The sequence below is a fragment of the Numida meleagris genome, chromosome 3 (assembly GCF_002078875.1).
Source record: "Numida meleagris isolate 19003 breed g44 Domestic line chromosome 3, NumMel1.0, whole genome shotgun sequence".
In the NCBI taxonomy this organism is placed as follows: domain Eukaryota; kingdom Metazoa; phylum Chordata; class Aves; order Galliformes; family Numididae; genus Numida; species Numida meleagris.
The window spans coordinates 10,373,111-10,399,357 of record NC_034411.1 but is presented as its reverse complement, the minus strand read 5'-3'; the positions used below and the strand labels follow the sequence as shown (position 1 = coordinate 10,399,357).

At 41.6% G+C, this 26,247-nt stretch overlaps 1 protein-coding gene across 26 annotated transcripts in view; it reads left to right on the top strand.

Annotated features, from left to right (window-relative positions):
* NRXN1 (neurexin 1) overlaps nt 1-26,247 on the top strand; it is a 658,401-nt gene that overhangs the window by 602,209 nt on the left and 29,945 nt on the right. The window lies entirely within an intron of this gene.

Genomic DNA, 26,247 nt, shown 5'->3' with positions numbered 1-26,247 from the left:
TGTCAGCCCATCCATCTGCTCCATCTCCTGTCACCCGCAGGTTGCTGTCAGAGCAAGATGTCTCTGCTAAATGTGAATTCCTTCATTAGTTCTGTGCTCTTTCTCCAGGGCTGTAATTAGAGCCTTTCTGATAACCAGCACACAACTGCACCCATCAATTAGCTCTTCCTTTGAAGGGTTTCTCTCTGTGTGTTCCCATCCCTGTCAGCTTATGAGTGGCTCAGTTACTTTCAGCTCTTCTGCCTGGATCCCTGATCCATGTCAGTCATCCTCTCCATAAAGGTCCAAATGTCCAACTTGTGGAAGTCCTTAGCATTGCCAGGGCCGTGGGATAGCCTCTATCTTCAGATGTGGGTAGGCACCCAACATTACATGGTGTGAACTTTTGTAAACATCCATGTAGTTATTCAGCAGCTGTTTTATTTTTCTGCAGAGCACAGAAAAGAAACGGGGCCCAGTTCTGCTGTTTACCTGACAAAACAGTCAAAACAGGCTTCTGATTAAAGAGGCTGCAGCAGACACCCAGTCTCAAGTGGGCTTCTCCACATTAGAGGATAATGGCAGCGTTTACTAACAGCCAAAGAAATTATTTATTAGGATATGAAACCTTTAATTTAGGAGGAAGGTTTCACATTCAAATATATCTTTTTCCTATACTCCCACACTCTAAAATGCAGCAAGGCCAAAAATTAACGCATTTGTACATCTATTTCTAAGTTATGTGGGTGGCTCTGAAATGGTATGATTTTAAAGTCGAGCAAATAATATACTCATAGCAGTCTTCTTTGAACCGGGAAGGTTTTAGACACCTGAAGATCCAAATCAATCAAACCAAGTATATTACATTTTCTGCTCTGTTAGTTTTAGATTTAAAGTTTTATAAATGCGGAATTGTAACAAGAATTCCCCCATTCCTCAAAGTCACTCTGATAGAGCAGGGCAAAGTCATACTTGGAGCAAATACACTGGAAACCTAAGAGTTTGCTTTCCGTACTGCTCCCCTGTCAACTGCTATCTGGTGTGTCCTATATAATTAGCATAATAACTGTATATCATCCAGTTTTCCCTGCGTATTGTTATGACTATGTTGATAAACCAGGTGTACAAGGATTTGGAAAGAGTAGAAGAAAGATATGGAATAAAAAGTAGATGGTAATAAGAAATAGAGAATGAAAATATATGTATGCCAAGGAAATGAGTACTTTCATTTGCTTCTTGGCAGTTGAGGCTTTGGGGCTGAAGTTCAATGGCAGCTGTTAGTTCCACACAGGTAGGACTGATGTCAAGTATGGTTTCTTTAGAGGGTATTTTTTTTCCCATGTTTTTATTAGCTTCCATTTACTTAAAGAAGGATGTTGACCTTTCAAGTGGGGGGTGGCAGATCCCTTAAAGATTTTCATCACCATTGAGCTTGTTTCCAAAGACCTGTGGGAGCAGGGGTATCTGCAGGCCAACCCAGTAGGTGCAGTTTGGCAGACAGCAAGATGAGGTAATTCAGGCCTCTGGGAATGAGATTACAGGCTTCCTGTCAGAAAGGGTAATTTTGTCACAAGTGCAGAGCATGGTAGATGTTACACTGATGACAAATATCAGTGTCAACACTTTCTGTTTCTCAGAGTTTGGTAGTTCAGTCGAGTCTTGCAAAAGTCTCCAGAGGGAAAGCAAAGATGTCACACTGACAACATCCCAAATTCTGTCCCAGCTCTCTTGTGACAGAGTAAGATGACTTCCTTAATCCCTGTCTACTCTGGGTAAAATTGCTTTGTGTATGAGTAATTCTGAAATAAAAACCCCCAGTAGACTGCAAATCCACACATGCCTCCAACTTGTCAGATGCGTTTCCTGTGGAGCACGTGGGGACTTGCAAGTGCTGGGCCTCGGCATGGGAGAGGTGCGATTCAGCTGAAATGCCAGAGTAACTCCTAAGGATGCCCAGAAATTCTTATTTAAAACTCACATGACTTTTGCCATTAAGAGCCTTAGAGGTGTTGAGCAACATAACATATCTTGGCCTGTGAAGCAGCTGTCTAGGATTGTAGGCATGGATGCCTGTGTGTGGACTTACTGATAAACTCATGCATTTTGGTTTTTTAACCACACAGTGTTTGTTGTTTGTTCATACAGAAAATAATTATATATAAAACTCACTGCCACCTGTAGCTGCTTCATTTGTGCCTGCCCTTAGGGTGAGGTAAGAGCTTAGGGCCTCTACCTTCAGCTGAATTGAAGGCCCACTTAATTTTTTAAAAATAAAATGCTATATTGCAGAAAAAAAATGGAGCTTTTTTGCTCTTTAGTAAATCTCTATTATAGATTTAGTAGTTTTAACTCTGTGTTCTCTGCAGTAGCAAGGATTTTAATGGTGTTGTGTCTGTACAGTTCCTGTCTAGTTATTCTAATATAGAGAATGTTTAGATTAAAATTCAGTTTCAAGTTGGGCTTCTATTCTTGCCTCTTTGTGTTGGATTTCATGACTGTGTGTGTGTGTAGGTTTTTCCAGCATAATGCTCTTACTTCATTTTAATAACAATACAGGTTTGTCTTTGTGGTATTTACAACAATTTCTTGTGGTATGAGGTAGGCACTATATTCCCCATTTACTGTCCCTCACTGCAGTATCAAGCAGGTTTTTAAGTGATATTGTGTATGTAGCTGGGAAAATATACACATTCAGAAAAACTCTCAAGTACAACTTGAGAGCGTATACTCAAACAAAATCTTTGGGTTCATCACACTCATGCATTTAGTGTTTTTTTTTTGTATATTTGGCCTTGATTCAACAAAGCACTCAGGAATTTGCTTCACTGTGAACCCTTACATGTGAAGTCAAGCACATTTTCAACTGCTTTGCCCTGCTGCACCCACAATTCTTACAGCATCTTCAGGTTCTGTGTGTAAAGTCTGTAATAACCATACCGCCTATTCCATCTCCATACCACACCGTAGTGTGTCACGCACAAGAAAGAAAGCTTAGAAAAAGCTGCGTAGAAAGAGTGAACTGGTGCTTTCTGCATTGCAGTTTGTCCTGAAGGTTGCCAGGATCGGGGTCAAGAGCTAGGTTTTCTTACAATGCAGCTAAAGCAGACCTAGGTGATAAATACCTTCCTGCCAAACGTGTGGCACTTCTTCCAGCGTACTGAATTCTGTAGCGAATTCACTACGGAAAACAAACACTGAGCTCCTGCTTGGGACCTGCACGGCTCATTTCATCGGACATTTTTGTAGGCCACGTGTTTAGCGGACACATCTCTTATTCTAAGCACTTTCCCAAGTCAGACAGGAAAGCCCTTAGGGTCCAGTAGAGAGAGGGGAAAGATTTTGAAATGGCGGCAAACTTTTCGANGGCCCGCGCGCATGTATTAATTCATTGATTTGCATGCCTATTTCTTTGATTCCCTTTCCCCCCCGTTCCGTGCCGCCGAGGCCCCACGGGGCTGCGCGGGCAGCTCGGCTCCCCGGATGATGGCGGCGCTCCCCGCTGCGCGCCCCCGCGCGCGGCCATTGGCTTGGCGGCGGCACGTGGCGGCGGGCACGGCTCCTCTCCCTGCCGCCGCCGCCGCCCGAGCGCCGGGCACTGATAGGCCGGGCTGATGCGCAGGCAATTTATCATCCCCGTCTCCCGCGGAGGCAGGGAGCGCGCCTGTCACCAGTATTGATTTCAGAGGATGGACTAAATTTCCTAGGATTTCCATTAAGAATTAAGGAAGGGGGGGAGGGAGAGGGGGGGGGAAGAAAAGGGAGAGAGGAAAAAAAAAAAAAAAGGCAAGAAAAAAAAAAAAAGCTGTAAGCACGCAGGGTAGCCAGGCAGACATGGATATGAGATGGCACTGTGAGAACTCGCAGGTAGCTTCTTCTCCTCTCCCGGCCGGTGCAGAGCGCAGGCGAAGCACTGCAGCATGCAGGGATTCAGAGACCATTAGGCTGACAGCGGGCGGGGGGGTGGTGGTGGTGGGGGAGAGCATTTGCACCGATTACTGAAAATGACTTTTTATTTTTTTAAACTAGAATACGTCTCCGTGGAGATTGCATGTCGTTAATATTGAGATCAAATTGCTGCACGGTATCTGTTGTAAATATAGAATAGATTGGAAATTGTGTTGGTACGCGGTGGTACCTGAGCATGGATGCTGCTGCTTCTCTCTTCTGCTTTGTTTGTTGTTGTTTTTTGTTTTTTGTTTTTTTTTTTTAAACAGTAGGGATGGTTTGAGCGTGTTTGCTACAAACGAGAATAAAGGAAAGGAGAATTGAAAAGAACCAAATAAAAGCATGAATAAAAACTGCTTCCAATAGCTGCTTTGTTGTTAGCAATTAGCAATTATTGTGTTTTAAAGGATGCTTAAACCCTGAGCATGCATGCTGTTCCTTGGGCTGAGAATATGCGCGTGTGTGTGTACGTGTGTGAGTGTGTGTATTTGTTTTGCTGTGATTTGTTTCAGTGAGCGTTTGCACTGTTGGAATTGCTGTGAGTTATCTGCATGCTTTGATAAGAAAAATTGCATAGCAATGAATGACTGTCTCTGACTAACCCGTATTTCATGATATATATTGCAAAGTGGCTTTGTTTTTACAGGAGTTCCTTTAGATATTGGGGGGGGTGGGGGGGGGGTGTTGCGTAAATCACTGCATGTTTACATTGATGAAAGTATTTGTGTATTTTTTTTAAAAAAAATGACAGTTTGTTTGCTCACTTTTGACAGTGAAGAGCAATGAAGGCTATGTATTGGTTGATTTTTAAGTAACAAACCTTTAAGGCATCTGATTTAATGTAGCATCCCTTCCCAAGAAGGGAAGAACCAAGAGGCGAGGTTTGTGTGTGGGGGAGCACCGAGCTCCTCCAGGAGGGCTTTGATCCTCGCCCTCCCCAGGAGGAGTAAGGATGCCTTGGCATGGGCACATGGGAGTTGTGCTGCACCAGGTGGGATGCGTCGGGACAGCGGGCAGGGAGAGGGTGAAAAGGAGAGCTGCCAGCAGAGGGGAGGGGGAGCAGCACCTTCTGGCTGTGCAGAAATATCTCTACTCACTAGTAAAGGAAGAAGGCTTTTCTGATGCTTTCAGCACAGTCAGAGGGTGATAAAGTGTGGAAGGTGGCTGGTCAGATTTCTCCTATTCTACGGGTTGTAATAAATTAAGAGGATGTGTGGTTTGGGGGGGGCTGCTTCTTGACGTGTTTGTGAAAAAGTTACCTGCTGATCTGGGGCCGAGCTGTCTTTTCTTGTTGTTTTGGACTGTGGTTGTGGGGCTGAAGATCAAAACTTTGTACCTCTGATGTACCAAGTGCATTGTGCAATCCTGTCTGCGCTTCTTAGCGGGGCTTTCTCAAAATCCTGCCAGCAAGCTTTTTTTTTTTTTTTTTTTCTTCAAATATGCATTTAAATCTCTTAATATGTAACTCTATAAAGCAGCTCTTAACTTACTGTCCTGGGCTACGTCTTACCTGACTTTTCTCTTTCCTACCCCAAAATAAAACGTTTGGGGTTGTACTAGCATTTTCCCCTGCCTGATGGCTGTGGCCTGTCAGTATTTTAGGCCACTGCCCGAGTGCAGGCTGCAAACTTTACGAATGGAGTTTGCCATTCCCAGCTCTGTTTCTAATAGTCTTCCCCATCACCTAGTCATCATATGTAATTTGACACAGCTGACAGCATCTACTTAGGAGAGGCTTAGGGCTGAGCCAGCATGGAAATTGAATTGCCTCTCGACTCCCTGATATTAATGATCCTTCCAGGTCAGCACAGGAGTAATTGCCAGGGCAACCTGAGGAATTGTCCATTAAACCTGCCTAGATGGTAGCTCACCTGTGGAGAGATGCATCCCAATGACACATGCAAAATGAATTCCATTTGCTTAATATGAGTGCTGCTAAAGTTATGAATATCTCAGAAGCCACCCTGTGCTCTCAGGTTTAATATTGAAGTGATCTTCCTGGTATTTTAGGATTGATTATGAATAAGGTTGGGCAGATTTGCCTGAGATATGATTGGAAAAGAAATCTACAGAACAATCTGGTTGGTGCTCATATCTTGAAGGACGAGCCTGTGTATCAGCAAAGGTACAGTTTGATCTAAATCCTTGTGGCAGAAAGCTGGGGAAGAAAAGTTCACGTTGTCCGTGTTCTTTAGTCCTTGAGGTATCTGTGCATTTGAAATAACCCTTTAGTGAGTCAAGGTTTGTATATACCCGGGCAGCCTGATTAGATGGGCAGCTGGACCTTTAAATCCAAAATCAATATTCAAGAGGAATTCAGAAGAGACAAACAGCCTAAGGACAATGCTTAAAAACTCAACTGTGCTTTATGTCTTGGAGTAATGCTGATTTAGCAAGAAATCCCAGTCACGCTGTGAGAGGATTTATTTTGTGACCTTGTGCATTTGAGATGACATAAAAAGTTCCGGGTTGTCAGCACGGCTTTATGGCGAGGAGGGAGTGCAGAGGAGGGGCAGCCATCCTTGCTGCCATTAGGAGAGGTACCTGCGTGGGGCACCAAAGATGGATGCACACAAAGGACTAAAATACTGCTGCTTCCGAAGGAAGCCTCAATTTCTGTCTTACCCAGGGAGAGGCTTGGCAGTTGGAACCTGCTGATAAGCAGGAAATGGTTTTCATTACTTTTTGGCTGACATTTTCAGTAGCTTGAAATATTTTATCGCTCTTTTCAGTTGTGTGTATTAATACGAAGTTTAGTCATTGGTTTCAAGCGCGTGAGTGCTTACAAATGAAGTTGCTTTTCACACAACTAACTGATGAGCTTTTCTGCCACAAAAAAAAAACCGAAACCATTTATTTTGCATGTTCCACCAGCAGTAATTGTCTCTATTGTGTTTTGTGGACGTGTTTTTAATGCTTCTGACGTGTTCTTTCAGTCCATGGGGCGTTTTGTTCTTCTCATGAAAGCCACTCTACACAGCAGGTCCAGGGAGGGTCTGACAAAACCACGAAAGGTTGCTCTCACAAGTGTGAATGATCACAGTATTCTGCTCTGCTTTTCTGCATTGCCTCTCTCTTCTTATTGTGTGTATCTGAACTGGGCTTTATTTTTCCCTGTAGGACTCACAACTACATTTAGCTATGTAGTTGCGCATTTAAGTAGGGCTCATCTTTTTTTTTTTTAGCTGTTATCTTACAGTCCCTTTTGGGTGAAATTTCAGGTAATACTTCCAGTCTAAGTACTGTGTCTAAATGAGACAGACTGGGGGCTGGTTAGTTTTTGGTGAGATGTTGCAGAGGAATTCAAATTATTACTCCATGCTCATACATCCAGATTGCTGTTAGCGAGAAATCCTGCTTGTTTTTCGCTACTAACGCATTAGACTACAACTAGGAGGAAAAAAGCATATGCAAACTTAAAAATCTATGTGGAAAACTCGGGAATTAGAATGTATGTTTTCCGTGTGCAGGCAGTTGGGTCATTTGTGGACACACACATTGGTGCTGTGCAGCAGTGTGCCTGGGTTTCCAACAGAGTTAGGGTGAAACTCCACCACCCTTGAAGTCAGTGAAGTTCTCTTCATTGACTTGAAGTCTTGGACTCATTATCTCTGGCAGAAGTCTGAGTAGCACAGAAGTCTAAGTATGTAAAGACGTACAAATTGATTTCTAAACCTAGCTGTCTCATAGTGGATTGCTGCTAAAAGCGTATCAGAACTGAATTGGAATGTGAGCAAGATGGCATTTTCACCAGTATGATTCATTTTAAGTTCCAGCTCATGAACGAAACGATTGTCTGCCGGTGCATGAACGGGAAGCTTTCAGATGGTCTAAAATCCTACAAAGCATTTCTTAACACTGAAAGGTTGTAGCATTCAGGACCTTAGAGCACTTTGTGGTTTGAGTCTGGCCGCATCTTTTTGGCACAAATCCTGAAGTGAATAGAACAACTTACGGTCTTTAGCGCAGAGTAGATTGTATTTCTTGGTCATAATATTACTGCCTCATTGGTTGGTTTCTCTAATGTGATTATGATATGGCTGCAAACAAAAACAACAAGCATACAAAAAAAACCCCACTAAGCTACAAGAAGATTCAAAGTAATTTAAGTTCCTGAGTTTTGTATTTGTTTTTTCTTTCATGTAGTTCTCCCAGTTTTCTTTCTGACCTCTTTTTTTGAAATTCCTTTCTTAGTCCACTGTCGTTATGAGACCTTGAAGGCTACATCATTACATATGCTGTTGATGTATTGCTCTGTGCTGGAGGCTGGGGGAGATACTTTGCATTTTTGTGTTGTTGTTTGGTGCTGCTTTACCTTAGGACATTACAGAGTTTTGTTGGCTTTTCAAATTTGTTTATAGGATTACTTGAAGTGTTCACCAGAAACAGCGAGAGTCCTTTGCTCAGGAGAAGGGTGCTGAGCATCCAGGGCTGTGCATCCACGCTGTTAACACTACCAGTTTTTATAATTCCCTCAAAGCAGAATGTGCACCTGGGGCACAACTGTATCAAAGGAATGTAGGATGCCTTTTGGTTTTCATCTGTTTTGTCTTGCAAGACCAGCAGGTCATTAAGAAATGCAATGCTCACATAGTACATAGAAAACAAGCAAATGTATATTATTTGTGTGCAGTATCATAGAATGGCCTGGGTTGAAAAGGACCATAATGATCATCTGGTTTCAACCCCCCTGCTGTGTGCAGGGTTGCCAACCACTAGACCAGGCTGTCCAGAGCCACATCCAGCCTGGCCTTGAATGCCTCCAAGGACGGGGCATCCACAACCTCTTGGGCAACCTGTTCCAGTGCATCACTGTTCCCTATGTTCTGCACTAGAAGCAAAAATGGAGTTTCTGTGGCATTAGGAGTACAGCCTGTTTTTGAGTTCCTCACTCATCTTACAATTGCTTAGTAGCAGGGATATGACAGTGGACTAAAAGTTACAGTTTTACTTTAAGTACAGCGCAGATGTATTCAATTCTGGCATTTAAATGTCAGTAATGCACCGAAGATGGGGGAGCTGAGAAATTGAGTATGGTGGAGCTTGACAAAGAGCAAATGTCTATCTGAGGGGAGGAGTGGAGACCACTCCGCCAAAATCACAGCGGGCTGTATTTTTTTTTTTCTTTAAAAAAAACTCGGTTAAGTAAGCTCTACTGCCGAATGCAAATATGTTCTGTGACACTGAGATCAACGTCAGGCATGGCATCCCAGTGCATGCCAGCTTCCCAGCAGTTTGCAGAGCCAAGCTAAAAATGTAGATTGTGATTTCATCAAGGATGTCCATCTGCCCCGAACAGCCTGAGCAGCCCCGGGCCCTCTGCGTCCGAGGATCTGCCGAGTCCCTGGAGAGCATCAGTGGCTGGTTTCAGCCCTGTCTCATCAGTGCCAGGAATAGCTGTGCTCTTGTCCTGGGCATAAAGGGCACAGTGCTGCAGCAGCACACCTTGTTTGTCAGGGGGACTCGGTCCTGAGAAATGCCGTTTCCATCCTATGATTTATATGGACTTCAGCACAGCTTGGCACAGTGGGGAACATGTAGGATTCCCATGTTGTGTTCAGCATGTGTTGAACTATGGTTTATAGAATCACAGAATATCCTTACTTGGAAGGGACCTGCAAGGATCACCGAGTCCAACTCCTGGCTCCACACAGCACCACCCAAATTGGCTTTGTTCAGCTTTGGTTAGGAAAGGGCTTTACAGAACTGCCGTTCTGTTACCCAGATCTCTGTTTATATTGTTCTAGATAACATTACAGACAAAAGTTTCTGCTAACTCTTGCAGCAGTCAAGGCACACAAAATGGCTAGGAGAGAATGAGCATAATGTATTTCTTTCTGCTGGTATCTTAAGGGTTAAATTGCTGGTTGTGTGATTTTTACTCAGAGGTGTACCAAAGTAAGACCCCACACTTTTCTGTAACCTACACTGACAAATGTCATCTGTACCAGCCTTAACCAGCTCCTTTGCAGCTTTACCTGTGCAGAAAATTTATATTGCTGTGTAATTCCCTTTTCTAACAGATATACCTAGGGAGTAATGTAAGTGAAATGACATCTGAGAAGGCTGCCTTTCCGACCTTTGCAAAACAGTCCATCAAGGTTACTGGTGATTATGCATGAGGCAGGGAGGATGCAGACTGACATTCAGATCTCTCTGTTTTTGTGCAGCAGATGGTTAAAAAGGAAACGATAGCAACCTGTAGGTCCATAGAAGTGTATCTGTTGCTTTGTGTGATCTTTGTTTTCTGGCACTTAATAAAACAGGCAACTGAGATGGTCAACCTAGTCCTGTAAAAGTCAGTTTGAGGCAATGTCGCTTGCATCCAAACTGTAATATCTGCTCCTGTATAGGTGATTCATTTGATCCAGGAGAGAGCAGGAGCTTTTATGAGAGTGGGATCATTCTTGCAGTGTGCATCCACTGCAGGGTGAGAGGCTTTGGCAGCTGATCCACGACCCTTGCTCCTTCGCTGCATTGTGCTGAGGCTGATATGACTGCCCAGTAGGCTTTCTGTTGTTCTTTTTATAGCACAGTATCCAAGTGGCTTCAGGGATTAAAGTCAGCTTTTCAATTTCAGGTATTGTTGTACGAATAAATAAAGCAACTGAAAGTAACCTGGGTAAATGATCTGAAAATGCAGCGTGGAGTGATAAATGACCATTGAAAGCCTGCCTCAACTGTAGTTCATTTCATTTTAAAGCGAAGACTCTCAGCTACTTGTGATTAGTTAGACAGGATCATCTGAAATTACTAAACAGTATGACAACCACAGTAAATAACTTCATTCTTGAATGAACTATAGGTAGTATCAGTTGTGTATCAGACTGTTAATGCATGTCATATGTCTGTACTACTGATGAGCTGTAGAGAGCAGAACAGGAAGATGTTGCCTTAGCTATGTTGATAACTGGAGCATGATCAACTGAAGCTGTGAAAACTGTTGGTAAAAGTGTTCTCTCCTAACTAGCTTTATCCAAATGCCAGACTAGAGTCTGTTTCTTTCATAACTAAGTGCATCCAGATGGACAAGGGCTTGGGGGTCATGGTCTTCCTGGCCCCACTTTCTTGCCACATCAGTGTACGCCTGCAGCATTACCAGTGTTTCTGACTGCAGTTCCGTCCTCCATCACTGGGAACTCTCACTCCTTGTTCATTTATGGATGTGCCACCAAATAGATAGTTTCTCTGTTTTAACTGAATCTGAAGATTCAAGCAGGAATTGTGTAAGAAGTATTAACCATGTTATTCTGACATTTTGGAGGAAGTTTCGCCTACACTTCTGTGTTACAGTTTAACAAACTTACACTCAGTTCGTGTGAGCTTTTCAAATTGCCTTATACTAAAATATTAGCACAAGTGTTTTCAAATATTAAAAACAATTCTCTTTTGCTGAGAATATTCTCTGTCAGGCTTTTCCTCCAGTACCAGTGTCTGAGAACCAAACTACCTAATAAAGAGCATCAAGGCTGTCAAATAAACTGTGTGTTCAGATGAAATTATCCTCAGTGTTCTAGCAACTAAATATGTTAGAAAATGTGTCATCATGCTATTTCTTGCATTTTCCAGATGCTGTTTGAGTTTACCTTCAAATTCAGCGTTTTGCATGTTAATGTATCCCCTCAAATGCCGCAACCACTCAGTCAAGCTATTTATTTGAGTTTGGACAGACTTTCTCTTCCAATAAAAGCTTCTTAATTTGGAAGAGGCATTTGTTCCTCCTGTATATGGTTCTGTGTGGATGTAAGCCTGTGTGCTCCACCAAGGATGGGGACTGTGAGAGATGCATTGAAGGGTGATCCTGCAAGTTAGGACCACGTGGTCCTCAGATTGTGAAGACCTGTGAGCTCAGCAATCAAAAGAAAATGTAGATGTGAGTGTGTGTGTATATATGTATATATATAGTCTCCAGAAAAAGGAGTTTCAGTAGTGAGCACTACTGTAGCACACACATACAGGGATGGCATCAGTGGTCAAACCACTGACACTCCTCACGCTAGTGACCTGGTTTCAGGCTGTACGCACAGTGTGTGTGTCCTGTCTAAGGTATCTCTGTTTGGCAGAGCTGGCCAGGTCTAAATGTTGAACAAAACGCTGGCATCTTTCCAAGGGTTTTTCTGTTTGGTTGTCTCTACGTAGCGGGTGGCTGACTGAGGACCAGATATATTTTAAGAGTTGAGATTGTAGTATTTATCAGGGAAGATTCACTTACTTTCTATCTCACTGCAGATGTCAGATCAGGGGAGAGAGAGTGATGCTCTCCTTACCATCAATCTCATGCCCATTAAAATCTGAAAAGTCTTAATAACTGTCTCTTCTGCTCTTGGTAGTCCATTTGGAGAGATGTGGGGTTGTTTTTTTGTTTATTTGTGTTGTGGATTTTGTATTCTTTGTCTTTAAAAAAAAAAAAAAACAACTTCATTTACAGTGAAAGTCTGAGTGTTACACTCAGTTCTCAGAACCAGCACTCCTGAAATGGTTGGGAGCAGCGCTGGTTCCTTATGTCTGTTATTTCTTACGGACTGGAAATTCAGCTGGACCTCAGTACGTCTGTCCCTACTGCCTACATGCTCTGAACACCAGAGCTGCACATGGAGCTGGTAGCTCACATGCAGCAGTCCCATTTGGAGCTACATACATGTAAAGGGCACAAGAACTTGCCTTTCATACATGTTTTTAAGCAAAATGGACAATGTGCCATAACCATACATATGCCACCAGGATCTTGCTAATTTACCTGCCTTGATTCCTTCCTTAACACTGTGCCTGGGAAGTAGGCAGTCTTCTCAAGGTCACACACTGGTTTGCTTTAATGTTCAGAAAACTGCTGAAGGGTTGTTGAGAACAGTGAAATAAAGTCTCAGAAAGGATTCGTCCCTCAGCAGGTACTTTGAATCTTGCATGCAGCCATGGGCTACAGCTGTGGAAGGCAAAGATAGTCATAAATTAGCCTTGTGGGGACAGCTCGTTGGCAGCTTCTCCTTCAAAGCAAGACCCTTTCCTGTGGTATGTGTGTGCATATTTCCATGCTAAGTCAAGAACAGTGAATAGTTGGTTTCCACTGTTTGGGCAGAATTGTAGAAATACTTGATTTGCAGCCTCCCCTTTTTTCTGCAGTGGTTCAGCTGTAGAGGACAGCTTATATATTTGAGAACAGTCATTGAGATGATACGAAAGGAAAAACATTGTATTTAAATAATCTGATTTTAGGCAGATTATCTTCTTCGGACAGATGTGCTACCCCTAACTTCTCAGTTGATACTATCTTCAGAAGCTATTATTTCTGTAAAACAGTCTATTAAACACTAATTAACTTTTTGTAGGTAGTAGAAGAGAAAAATCAATGAATTGCAGAAAGTAAAAATATTTCTTATACAAACCAATGGTTAGGAAACCATTCTTGGATACTCCACTATCCCCATTTAAAAACTAGGAATAGTAGTATCTTAACCTTCTAGAATGGGGGAAAAAAAAAACCCAAACCACAAAACACCAGAACTTAAAACAAAAAACAACATGAAACTAACCAAACAACAACAACAAAATAACTTTTTTATTTTCTGCCCGTTAGTTTTTGGGCAGAGGGAGAGTCTATCAGGATCAAATACTAACAGTCAAACAACCTTAGCCTTTCTATTTCTAAAATAGAAAAATGACTTTGTATCTCCTAATGTATAGAAAGGATCTCTGCCCATCTGTGGCATGGGACAAATGTCACAGCCTCTTCCAGCTAGCAAAATTTCAATTCAGATAATAGAGAACTCTGACTGAAGGCAGAGAAGTGTAGTTCAAGACAAATTCTAAACCAAAGTTCACAGTGGTTCATTCAGTTCCACAGGAACTTGTTCATACTTATGTAAGCTGAGACTCACATAGGACTGAAAAGGAATTTCTGGGTCATAAAGTCCTGTCTTTTTCCTAAGTTCTGCTCTACTATTAAAGTTTTAGATGAACCTTTCTAACAGTAGATACGTATTGGAAGGCTTTAGGAGATAGAAATGGCTGAAGCTTTCAGTTAGCCCTTTAAATGTGTTGCTTAGGAACAATGAGCAGTGAACATATTTTTCTTCTTTAGTTTTCTATCATTTCATTTTATGATATTTCAATGCCGTAAGTCAAGAACAAGCTACAAGTATAAAACATAAGCATAAATGTAGCTTATAAAATCATTGAATGGTTAGAGTTGGAAGGGACCTTAAAGACCTTCTGTTAATGACTGGAGCTTGTGCAGAACCTGCTGATGACAGAGAGGCTGGTAGATCTTTCTAGGTAAATTCCCATCTGTCTTTACCTAAGCAGAATGCTCTTTGGCAGCAATGGGAGTAATACTTCATAAGACCTGAAGACCCAGTTAGCGAAATTACATCAGGTGAATTCATCCTTGTTTCTGAAAACTTTGACTTAAATCTCATTGACATTATGAGGGGAGAGCAGAAGTGAGAGATGAGTTTCAAGAGCAATTAGGGTAAGAATTTGCTTGTAAAGCAATTCTGGCTTTTTGCTGTTTGATTTTGAAATTATTTAATTGTCTTTCATTTATGAATGTTCAACCTTTAATGAAAAGGAGAGATCAGATGCTACAGTTACAGGGGAAATTACACTTATTACAAAGAGTAGACTTGGATGTAGAAGATGGTGCACAATGCTGACGAAGCCACTTTTGTCTTTCAGAGACTTGATTAAAGCAGTTTTTGCCTCCATGAACATCTGTGTTTTATGTAGTGGTACAAAATATTCCTTCATTTCTTTTTTTTTTTCTTTTTTAAATATGATTACGCTTTGATATCTGTCCTGTAATGAACAGCAAAATTGCTGTGTAGGGGTATAGGTGCTGGCTCCTCTGAAGCTTCACTGGGGTTCTGTTGGAGAGGAAAATAAAGAAAGGAAAAAAAAATGCAACCTGAAATTCCTGTTTTACATAATTTATACTCTGTAGAAAGATATTTATCACAAGAAGTTTTGACTTGTAAGGTATGGTTGTGGTAGCTTATTTGCTCAACTCCTGTATTTTAATGAAAACGCAATTTGGTTTTGACAGAGTTGTACTTTTAAAGGCAAACTGGCAGATCTGTAGATAATGATTCCTTGAAGAGTGATTAGAGATGCTTTCTTATATAATCACTGCGTTATATGTATGTTGCTAGTGTTACGTGACATTAAAATCAGTCATTAATCCGTATCCTTATTATCCCCGGTAGCTAAAAACACAGGGAATGAGGAGAGTAGACCAACCGTTATGAGAAATAGAATAGATTCTCAAAGGAGGCCCTAATTGCTTAAGAAAATTAGATACTATGTCTGATAAGGTTGTCTGCATGTATTTCAGAGATTCTGGCATTCCGCTTTGCTGATAATTTTCTTATCTAGAATAATTAGTGCTATTTGTTTCTTGCATGTTTCTACGGTTTAATGCAGAGCTGCTGCTATCGTGGAAGTGCTGTTTTTCTCTTGTGTATACACAGCGGTGTCCCCAGCTCTCAGCTGCACACTGAAGTGTTACAACTTGTGCCTCTGTAAGCAAAGGTGGTTCTCTCACCAGATCAGATGCTGCAGGAGGGGCTGAGAATGGTGCGTAATGAGGGCTCTTGGAGATTGTGGCTGATTGCCCCATATAGCAATAAGAAGGGAGTGTTCTCGTTGAATTCGCTGGGTTAGGACCAGCACTTAAGCAAGTTTTATTTTGAAAAGTATAAGGCTGTGTCAATGTGTGTTGGGGAATGACGATCAAAACGCTTGGGCATGAGACAGAAACAAGGAGTTTGCTGGGTCTCTTGTGCTTCTAAATGTATATAGTCCTCTGCAACTGAAAATGGCAAGGTTAATGTCATTGCCAGCCGTGAATGGGAGACCTCTGTTCTAGAGCAGATCATTGACAATGGGAAAGGTAGAGCAGACTTTGCAGGTAGCGCCTGATCCAAAGCTGAGTACAGCCGTGCAGGGAGCTTCGCCAGCCTTTGAATGGAGGCTGTAATGAAGTTTTGAGTCATACGACAATGACCTATGTGAAAGCAGCTGTGAAATGGTGATTGTATCTTTCTAAACATTATGAAATGCGTGGATTAAACAGAGTCTCCTGCACACTCACGCACACACGCATACTCGCTCTGCCTATTTTCTAGTTCACTGTCTATGAGAAAAGAATTAAATATTTATTCGTTTTCCTCTTCTGCAGGTAAGATTACACTTTCTTTTGAATTATTCTGTTTTAATTAGTGGTTTGGGTGCCTGCAACAACACAGCAGGTCCAGAGGCTAAGGCAGGTTTATCCGCGAGGCTAAGCATGGCTGTGCTGGAAGCACCCGGTGCTGGGGCAGGTTATTGTTTGAACTGAGCGAGTTTCAACCACTGCTAATTAGCTTTCGAACAGGTTTTTTCATTTGTTTCACAGTAATTTCTCTGGTGTTTGCTCTGTGCTTAACCAGGTAAAGTAAACATTAAATCTCAATTAAGATTGCTGTGCTCATCAAGCGGAAATCCTCCGTAGTATTCAGTTCTTCCAGCCGCTGTTTTCAGGAAAGCAATGCTGTTGTTTTGTACAAGATTGATGCATTAAATGCCTACAGACAGTAGGCAACAGGCTTTTATGTAGTCCCTTGAATATGGAGGAATATGCTGTAACAGATGTGCTCGTGAATAAAATATTCTAGCAAATTAATTGCGGGCATGCTCAGGCTGGGCATGTAGTTTAAAGTTGTATTTTTACCATACGGAACCATGTTTTTTGGGAAGTGCAATATAGATGGAGAAACCTCTAGATGAAGTGCAGCATAGATGTAGAGCCAGGCTCAGCCTACTGCAGCCCTGTTAGTAATAGGTGGTACCTTGTGCTTCATGGAAACCCCACTGGGAGTGAGAAATGTGAGTGCTGGGAGAGTTTTCTGTATCACAAGGGTATTAATTATCTTAACATAAGGTACAATAATGCAAAGACATACCATGTCACAGTGGCAGTGACATGCCCAGAGCCTTGTCAGAGGGAGTGGTGAGGTTGGGCCTCGCGTATCCCTGCCTCCCTCTGCTGCTGGTGCAGAACCTGTTGCAGACCTCCCTGGAGAAATCGTGTCTCTCGATGTGCAGTGTGTACGTGCTTGTCTCTGCCTTCATTAGCTAGCAAAGAGAGCTGCCTTTCCATTTTCACTGTGGAGAAATACCCCGCCTCATCTGCATGCAGCCAGCAAAGCTCGGAGGATTGTAGAGGATGGGAATTTTCAGCTTCACACCAAGTTGCAGCAGGAAATGCCAGGTCCAAAACAGCCCCTCTGCTTTTTGTGCTGAAGCTCTGAGCCAGGGACATACAAAGTGCGCCACGCAAAGAGTAATTAAATGCTGTTTCAAATAAATAAAAAATAGGCAGAAAGGCTCCTTGTTCACTTTGCTCCATATGCCCCCCAGCTTTTGCCGGGGAACCTTGAAGATGTAAAACTTATATAATTTTGTCTGTTCGGTGAGCTAAATTATTCATTATAAATGAAAATATTGGTAATCATATGTCAGAAAATAAGTGTGATTTCTAGGCAGCTATGCCTAATAAGAACCCTGCGGTGTGAAATCCAGGGTATGGCTGCTAAAGCCATCCATCTTAAAGCTGTGCTGGCCTATGTGTATTTTTAGGCATCCTATCAATAAATATTTTATAAAGTGCTGCAGACAGTCGAGGGAGGAAATATTCTGTTGCAGAGGAATCCAATTTCAGGTTCCCCATAAAATGATGTGTTTTATAGGTTTTGATATCAGATACAAAAGCAAGGATGTTGTGTAAAATACATCAGATGTAATCACTGAAGAAATCCTGCTGTGTTGTGAATAATTTGTGGTCCTTCAAAGAAAGCTGCAAGGGCTCAAAGTGGGCCATCTAATGATAAATAGCAATCTGCATGTGCTCCTGTATTGATGAAGAAAAAGCTATTTCCTACTTTTATTAACAGCAAGGTCAGATTGATAGCAAAGGAAAAGAAGGCATGATTTTTATTGCTACTTACACTACATGTTTAATTGAGAATAAATTTTGCAAGTGTTTGCTGTAATGCGTGTGCTGTTGCAGGAACCCTGCCGTCTCCATCTCAGTGTTTGGAGATTATAATCCCCTTTCTCTGGCTTCATTCCTGCACTTGGAGAACTTGTGATTCATATTCATGTGGTGCGGGTATTTGCCTGGCGTTTTCCACATGCCTAAGAACCACCTAATGCTCAGCCTGCTCCCGTTCAATTGGCGCTGGGGATAGAAGCGTTTCTGAAGCACAGATTGGCGTGTGCAGCTGAGGTTTAGCTCTTAGCATAATCTGATAATGGCACGGCAGCTGTAACTTTCCAAACAGAACCACTTCAAACACTCCATCTCCTTGCATTGCCTATATCCAGATGAAGAAACAGTGGGCAGGAGGAGGTGTGTCATGGTGATGTAGCGCTTCCTGCTCCATAGAGGTGGGAGCAGCTGGCAGGGCCCTTGTCCTACCCTTGGGAAGCAAACCGGTAATTCATCTCTGATTGAACTGGAAGCTATCAGCTGGCACTCTATTCACCCGCCCTTAGTGCCCACCTTCTACTTGAGGTGCTTTCCAGGAAACATGCGAAGCCGTCTTTAAAGTTGTTCAATCAAAACAAAGCTGTGGGTGCAGAAGGTTTTAGGGAAAGGAAATGAGCCATTTGCTCTCTGTCCTGCTGTTTTAATTGGAAGCCCTTGCAAAAAGCTGCAAGTGTGGAGCTATGCGCACCGAGGTGATTGTTTCTACTGCGGTAAATCCAGGACCAGAAAGGGATTTTCTGCAGGGAAGGCTTTTGTTTCCTTTGTTTTTCCAGCGATAAAACACATACGAACTAGGCAAGTCACAGCCACCTAATGGAAAACACTTATTTCTCATTGCTGCCCTTGAAAACAAGGATTTTCTTACTTCTGTGTTATTTTTAAAAGCGAGGACTTGGGGCATTTGGATATTTTGTCTGTTTACAGGTAAATGTAGAAAAGGACAGAGCTTTGGATGGAGCTGTGGCATTACAGCTACATGGTATTATGGCTCATAAAGAAAGTAGGAACTAAGTTTCAGAACTGAAGAAGACTCCTCTCGGGTGGCATCTAGTTCAGATGGAGCTTGTGGATTCAATTTTAAGCCAAAGAGAAATGATAGCCTTACTCTGAGAGCACTCAGTTATACATAGATTTTTTTTTTTCTAGGATTTTCACTCCTCCCCCCCTGAATACCTCTGTGTAACTTGCATAAGCAGCTATTTTGTGACTATTTCTTTAATTCAGACATTGCTGCAGAAAGGTGCTGGAGAGAACAAAGGAGTACAGATGCAACAGCTTTATTATGCTGAAGCATAATATTAAGACAGGCTGAAATATGTACGTATTAAGTCGATAGGCTGCAGGTACCGAGAGGGAAACAGAAAGGAACTGCATCGCAGTGTATCTAACAGGTTTTAGCATGATGTTCAGTCATTTTGGTAAGCAAATGCAGAACACTGCCACGTCCCCTTGTGGCCTGTCTTTATATAGGGCAGTTTGTACCATGATGGATCTTTCATTACCAAAGACTTTGTTGTAAAGCTGAAGCATTATGCCTTCTTAAGACCCATTCTATTCTGGCTGCTGAAGCACTTTCTAAGTTATAAGATCAATTAGTAATATTAATTGAGTATTAAAGAGGAGTAGGTGGAAGAAAGTGCTTTTTTAGCTAAGTCTGTTGTCTGAGCTCCATGGAAGGCCTGGCCTACAGAGGTGTTCTTTCCATTGTCTGTGAGTTCATAAATCGCATGGCTTGATCAAACTAGCTTCAAGCCTAACCCATCCCCAAGTCTGTGATGCTTTGGCTCCGAGGTTTTGTCGCGGTTTGAAGAGTTAATCACGCAACACTCCTCCCTCCCCTCAGGAGAAGGGAGGGAAGGAAGAGGAAAAGAACCCAACTGAGGTAGGGGAAACTAATTTATTAAAAGGAATATGAGATAGTGCAGAATAATTAAGAAGAATAAATCAAACAAACCAAAAATAAACGGGAGGAGAGAGTCATTCCGAATCTTTATTGGCAAGCCCTCCCAGAAAAGACGAGAGATCTTCCCCCTTTTTAATGAATGTAGCTAGGAAAATTTAGTTTAGCTGAGTGGTGAAGTATTATTAAACGGCAAAATACATGCAAGGATGATTCAGATATTTCTGCTTTATCACCTGCTTGGACTTTTGAGAATAACTGAACGTTGCTTTTTCACACTTCTTTTATGCTCGATGATTATAAAAATTTATCTCGATCAAAGGTTTTCTTCCTTTGCTTCCAAATATTAATATGATCGTAAATAACTGGTATTCAATCCAGATCTCATTTGAATAAAGTATTATGCACAATAATTCATAAAATATAATTGATTTTTTAAAGAATATATTTGTATAACTTTGACTTCAGGGAAAAAGCAGTTGAAATATCTAACTGAATACGTGGATATAATTTTTTTTATGAATGTGATTAAGTATTAGGAACAAAAATTATTCTTCCATTCTTAGTTATTGGAAGTGCATCAAGATAAGTAATTTACAAATCTCATTGGGATACAGTAAGCATCAAGAAGTTTATATTCTGGTTATATTCAGCATGCATGAGCTGAGCAGTTTGCTTGAGAGCTAAAATGCATCTGATGCACACTGCCCCCAATAATTGCTATAGCAACATTGTCATAGTGCCTGAGATCTGCCTCCCTTGGGTTCACACCTGAAGTTTCCTTTGTGGTGAAACAAAATGTCTTCTCAGGCTGAAAATACTGTGTCATAGTTAGGGTATTGATGATTTTTGCTATTTTTTTTTCCAAGTAATTAAATTTCAAGTGCTGAAAAGCATAGTGGAACATTAGAGGAAATCATTTGCTGTCATAGTGTCCATTTATCATGAAATTCAACATTGTGTGGCTCCTTCCATACAATTAATCTTTGCAAATTGGTGTGATCAGGTGAAAAAATTCTCTGTGGGCGGTTCCACTTAACTTGCAGAGTTTTTCCTTCCCTTTGTCTGAGTGCTTAGATGTTACATTAGTGTCTTTAAAAAAAAAAATCAAAATAATGTTTCAGAGTTGTGATTTCTCTTATTGCAAACTGCTGCACATGGTGATGTTAGTTGTGTCTCTGCTTATTGGGAACTCTGACTCTAAGCACTGAAATACAGTACTGAGTGGGATCCTAATAGTACAACTTGTATTTATGTAGAATTTGAGGGCCAGATTCTTGGTTCTAATTCCTGCTTTGTGCTGTTGGGGAGAAAAAAAAAGAAAAGGGTTGCCCTGTATGGCAATGGATACATCACGAGCAACCAAGTTTCCTGATGACATCGTCGTGTAAAACATCAGCATGTGTCTGAGGACTACTTTTTTCTGTTTGGTAGCTGGTCTGGGGGGAGAGGCGTTGAACAGTGTTTTAAAGGCAGCACCTGCACTCCTGTCCCTCCCATACAGCTCTAAATCAGTTCCACTGTGTTGAAGTTTATTACAGATATTAAGATTCCATATCCGTTGGTGATGTAAGTGAAGAGTATTACTCCGTTATTATGATGATGAAATAACAGGTGAAATAATTTTGCACTGGGTCATGGAATGACACAGTGAAGTCTGAATGTAGATGGCCAAAAGTAGAGTAGTGAGGGCAGCAGAGACCTGTGGTCATCTGAGCAGGATAATTGAAGTCTTTCAGCAAGGAGATGTAGATTATTAAAATAAGAAAAAAAAATTAAAAGTAATATTTGGGAAAAGAGGGAGGTTCCACACTCCAAAGGAGAAGCCCCAGGACAGCAGTGGTAGCACAGGAGGCTGGGTCTTGGCATAATGCCTGAGAATCGTAAAGGTGTGAGAAATCAATGACGAGCAGTGTGTGAAGGTTGTTTTACAGCTATGTCTGGATTTAAGAAATCTTTAGAATTCATGTACTTTTGTCAAGATATTGAAAAGAAAAAAAAAGGAAGGAACAGAACCTTGTTGTATTGAAGCTAACTCAGAGAAATAAGAGCTTAAGAGAGTTGAACAGGACTCTTCAACGGCTGTCCAACAGAAGGAGCTCAAGGGGTGCTGACGGTGACAAACTGCCTGGCTACCTGATGTTGGACCAGTGGGAGAAGGACTGAAATAGTCCTGTTTAATTCAAAATTTCTCATAGGTTGGTCTGTATTGTTTTGGTGGTGGATTTTTGCAGAATATGGCTTTCACAGAAGAGGGAATGGAGTTGAGGTGTTGGGATTGGCACAGTCAGACATGTGGAGGAATGTCAGTGCAAGTATAAGGGCTTTCCTCCCTAAGGGATGTTACCCATCATCATAGAATCACAGAATCATTGAATGGCTTGGGTTGGAAGGGACCTCAAATATCATCTAGTTCCAACCCCCCTGCCTTGGGCAAGTTTGCCAACAACTAGATCAGATTGCCCAGGAATGCCCAGATTGCTCATTAGGCCTGGCCTCAAACACCTCCAGAGATGGAGCATCTGCAACTTCTCTGGGCAGCCTGTTCCAGTGCCTCACCACCCTCTTGAGTGAAGAATTTCTTCCAAACGTCTAATCTAAACCTCCCTTCTTTCAGTTTAAATCCATTCCCCTTTATCCTCTCACTATCTACCTGTGTAAAAAGTCGATCCTCCTCCTGCTTGTAAGGTCCTCTCAAGTACTGGAAGATAACAATAAGGTCTCCTCAGACCCTTCTCTTCTCCAAGCTGAACAATCCCAATTCTCTCAACCTTTCATCATAGGAGGGTTGCTCCAGCCCTCATGCTGCTCTCATTGCACAATGGGATGACCTAGTGCAGTGTGAATGCTTCAACTGCTGTTGGCACACCAAGTAAAGCCATGGGCTAGCTGGAGGTAGCTTACAGTGCCTGTAAAAGCTATGCGGAACGCATCCAGTCGTTACTGTCAGAATACAGTTGTAGACTTGGGAATTAAACTAGTTTAAATTAACTTCATTAAATCGCAATAACATTGCCATGTAGACAAGACTGACAAACTTTGGGAGTTTCATTATACACTTTGCTGACATAGTATGTCTATTTAGGGAGCCAACTGAAAGTCTTAGTTGCAGCAACAAGAACTTCTGCTAGACTCCTATCTGAGTTTGAGCCTGGGTGTTGCAAAATCGTGTTCAGTTTTGAAGAGGAACCTTACCATGTTTTTTTCTGTTTGCTTTCAATAAAATGAAGTGCTGTATTGAATTTCAACAATAAAATCGCACCATCTTGTAAAAACAAAAGAAGGTGAGTTCTAAGCTCCTCCTAGGCAATGGAAAAACCTTGTCAAAATTTCATGTAAAACTGAAAAACAGATTTGCATGGATGGTTAATTTTCCACGCTGCATTCTATTTTAAATTCTTTGCTGTAATTTGAGTGATGGCTCATAATGTAATAATGAAGGTGAAGCATCACAGTTTATGAGACTTAATCATTTCAAATTAGATTTTTTTTTGGAGAATCTCATAACCAGAATCTTAGGAATGTGTCTTGGAAGAGTGCCGTATTGCAGTCAGATGAGCGATTAAGCAGTTCAAGCTTATGAGTTTGGGCTTTCAGTTTTAAATAATATCACAAGAAATGATGGGCCAAGTACACAACTGAAGTGTGAACATTTTGTTTCCCTGGAACTGTTCATCTTTTACACCAGCTGACATTCAAATATGTTGTTATTAATCTGTGCAGGCACGTGGCTCGTGAATTAATGTTTCACATCATACTTGAATTCTGGTGTTCCCTAATTGCTGGATGTTACCTTAAAAACTCTCCAAATCGAATGTTGTGTATGTAGGTTTTTCAGTTGCTTTAAAAACAAGCTGCAGATGCATATTCCATTATGCATGGCCAAGCTGACAGCCTTGAGCAGAAAACTGGCACAGCTGTGCCCTGCCAGTCTGCCCTGCAGATCTCTGAAGCCAAGCTGACAATGATCAGTAGGAGTAGTAGGCTTGTGTCCTTTAAGAGGGTGGATCCTCATGGAGCAGACTTCTGTAGGAAAATTCATATATTTGCTGCAGTGGCCAGCAGACAGCTGCTGACAGTGAGTGGAAAACTGAAATCTTGCACTCTGTTTCTAATGGCTACAAACCACAAACTCTTCCTGCGTAGCTTCCTTTGTACTCATTCCAAGCCTCCCAGTGGCCATTGATCTTTTTAGCTCTGCGTGGGCCATGTTGCTGATTTGCCTTAATTCTTGGTCCCCACCATTCTCTCTTCCACTTGTAATGGTTCCCATTCTTCAACTGTACATCAGACGCAGTGCTTTATTTCTCTTTCTAAATCCTCCAGCAGTGCGTCTTAATTATCTTTCACATGCTTATGGCTCTTCATCTCAGTATCCCAACTTCTTATCACTCACAGCCTGATTTCTCTCCTTTCTGTTCAAGTCTTTCCTGTTCTTCCTCCTCCTTTCTTCAGTACTGGAAAACCAAATCTGTGGCAAATATATACACTGTGAAGCAACCGTATTCTTAGGGCCCAGGCCCAAATGACCTTGTGTGTGAACTGCAGTTCTTCTGGTTTTTTAAGCTACCCCTAGTAGGAAAGCTGGGTATATTTTCATACACTTGAAAAAAGTAGGCTCCTGGGGATGGTAGAAACGCTTAATAAAGTAGTTGTGAATAATGTCTGCATGTAAATAATGTCTCTGTCTTTCTTTTCTGTTTTCTTTTCTCTCTCTTTTTTTTTTTGTTCTGAATTCAATCTGAGATGTTAGAGAGCTATTTCATTCAAAAGTGTGTGTACGTGCATGCAAACTAATGATTTGATATACACAGGCTTCAAAAAAACTACCAGCAGAGTTGGAAGGTATCTTTAAATAGCTAATTTAATAAAAATAATATAACAGTTGCAAACAAGATATTGAGTCATAAATGCAGATATTGTAGTATTTATTCTGTGATGTGTACTGAATTCACAGCTCTAAAGTAATGACAGAGATAAAAAAGAAAAACCTATTCAAATAACAAACGTGGATTTCAGCTTCTTCTGCTTTATATTGAAAGTGTTTATGGAAGAACATTGTGGCCTGGAAGCACTTGAAGGCTAAATGATGTCACCTGAGGTGCAGCCGCGTGGAGCAGCTCCAGGCATGTGGTGCTGCCACTGCCCTGCAGCACGCTCCTCACATCTGCTGCCAGCGCGGTTGCTTACATGGTTATGAAATCAAAGCATCGTTAACAAACTCAAATACCTGTGTGACAAATGGACGCTTGCAGAAACTATCTAATTAACAGTATCTCCAAAACAGTGGCTTTAATGAAACACTTATTTTAATTAAAAAGCAATTAGGCATTGTCTCCTTCCAGTGCACGTCTGCCTCTCATTAGCATTAACGAGTTTCATTTGCAGCATGGTGCTCGGCAGGATGTTTCCCTGACCTGCAGAACTGGTCAGTCATTTCCTTGGTGCCGTCCACAGTCCCGTCAATGTTTGAGTTTTTAGATTAAAAAATTAAGATAAGAAAGTGTAGTCAGGTTAGTGAGAAGCCAATTTCCAATTTTCTGCCATTGCAGCCCAGTGATACTACAGAACAAAATGTGACCAAGTAGCTAGTATCCAAGAGGGAACAACTCTCCTTGGGCTCTCAAAAATTTTAAATTATGGTCTTAACTATAAAAACTAAGGAAGGACGGAAGGTGTTGGCAGTGGTGTTGGTGCAGGTCGTTCCTCAAGAAGAGGAAAGCAAGGGTTGAGAAAGGGTTAACAGCTGATGCCTTCCTGCTTCTGACCAAGTTAATCTAATTTGCCTCGAGTCAAAGACATCCTGAAGTGGACTCAAAGGATGTCGTATGGGTCAGTCGGTGTTAGATAGAAGATCCCATGTTATCTGTTTACTGTCACTGGGGCAAGATGTGATAGCTGGTTTATCTACATGGCCAATGAGCAGTCTGAGAGTTTATGCAGTTTTCTGCATTTCTGAGAAAAGTTGCTATTGTTTTGTACTCTGCATTTTGAAGCAGGATAAGAAAGCTTTTTCCTCCCCGAAAAATAATGTGATTGAGAACAGACACCGAATGTTAGTTCAGAGAGTATTCCTTGTTAAAGATTTTTCTTCCCTTTTTCTCTTTTGTCAATTACCTAGTAACTAAATTCCCATGGATTTCAATTGATCAGAATACTCTTATGTGACACAATTTAATAGTCAGGGATATTCAGTCAGTAGAATTGGCGGTACTGTAACTGTGCAAGAAGATGGAAGCACAGCTAAATGTAAATGCCCTTCTAATTCTGCTGCATTGGGGATTTTAGTAACTAAGTGGTTCCAGGCTTCTGTCTGTGTTTCTGTTTGGCTAAGAATGGTCTTATGCCGGTGATCAAGTTGCAGTCTGCAAAAAAAAAAAAGGTTTTATTGGAGGCCCAC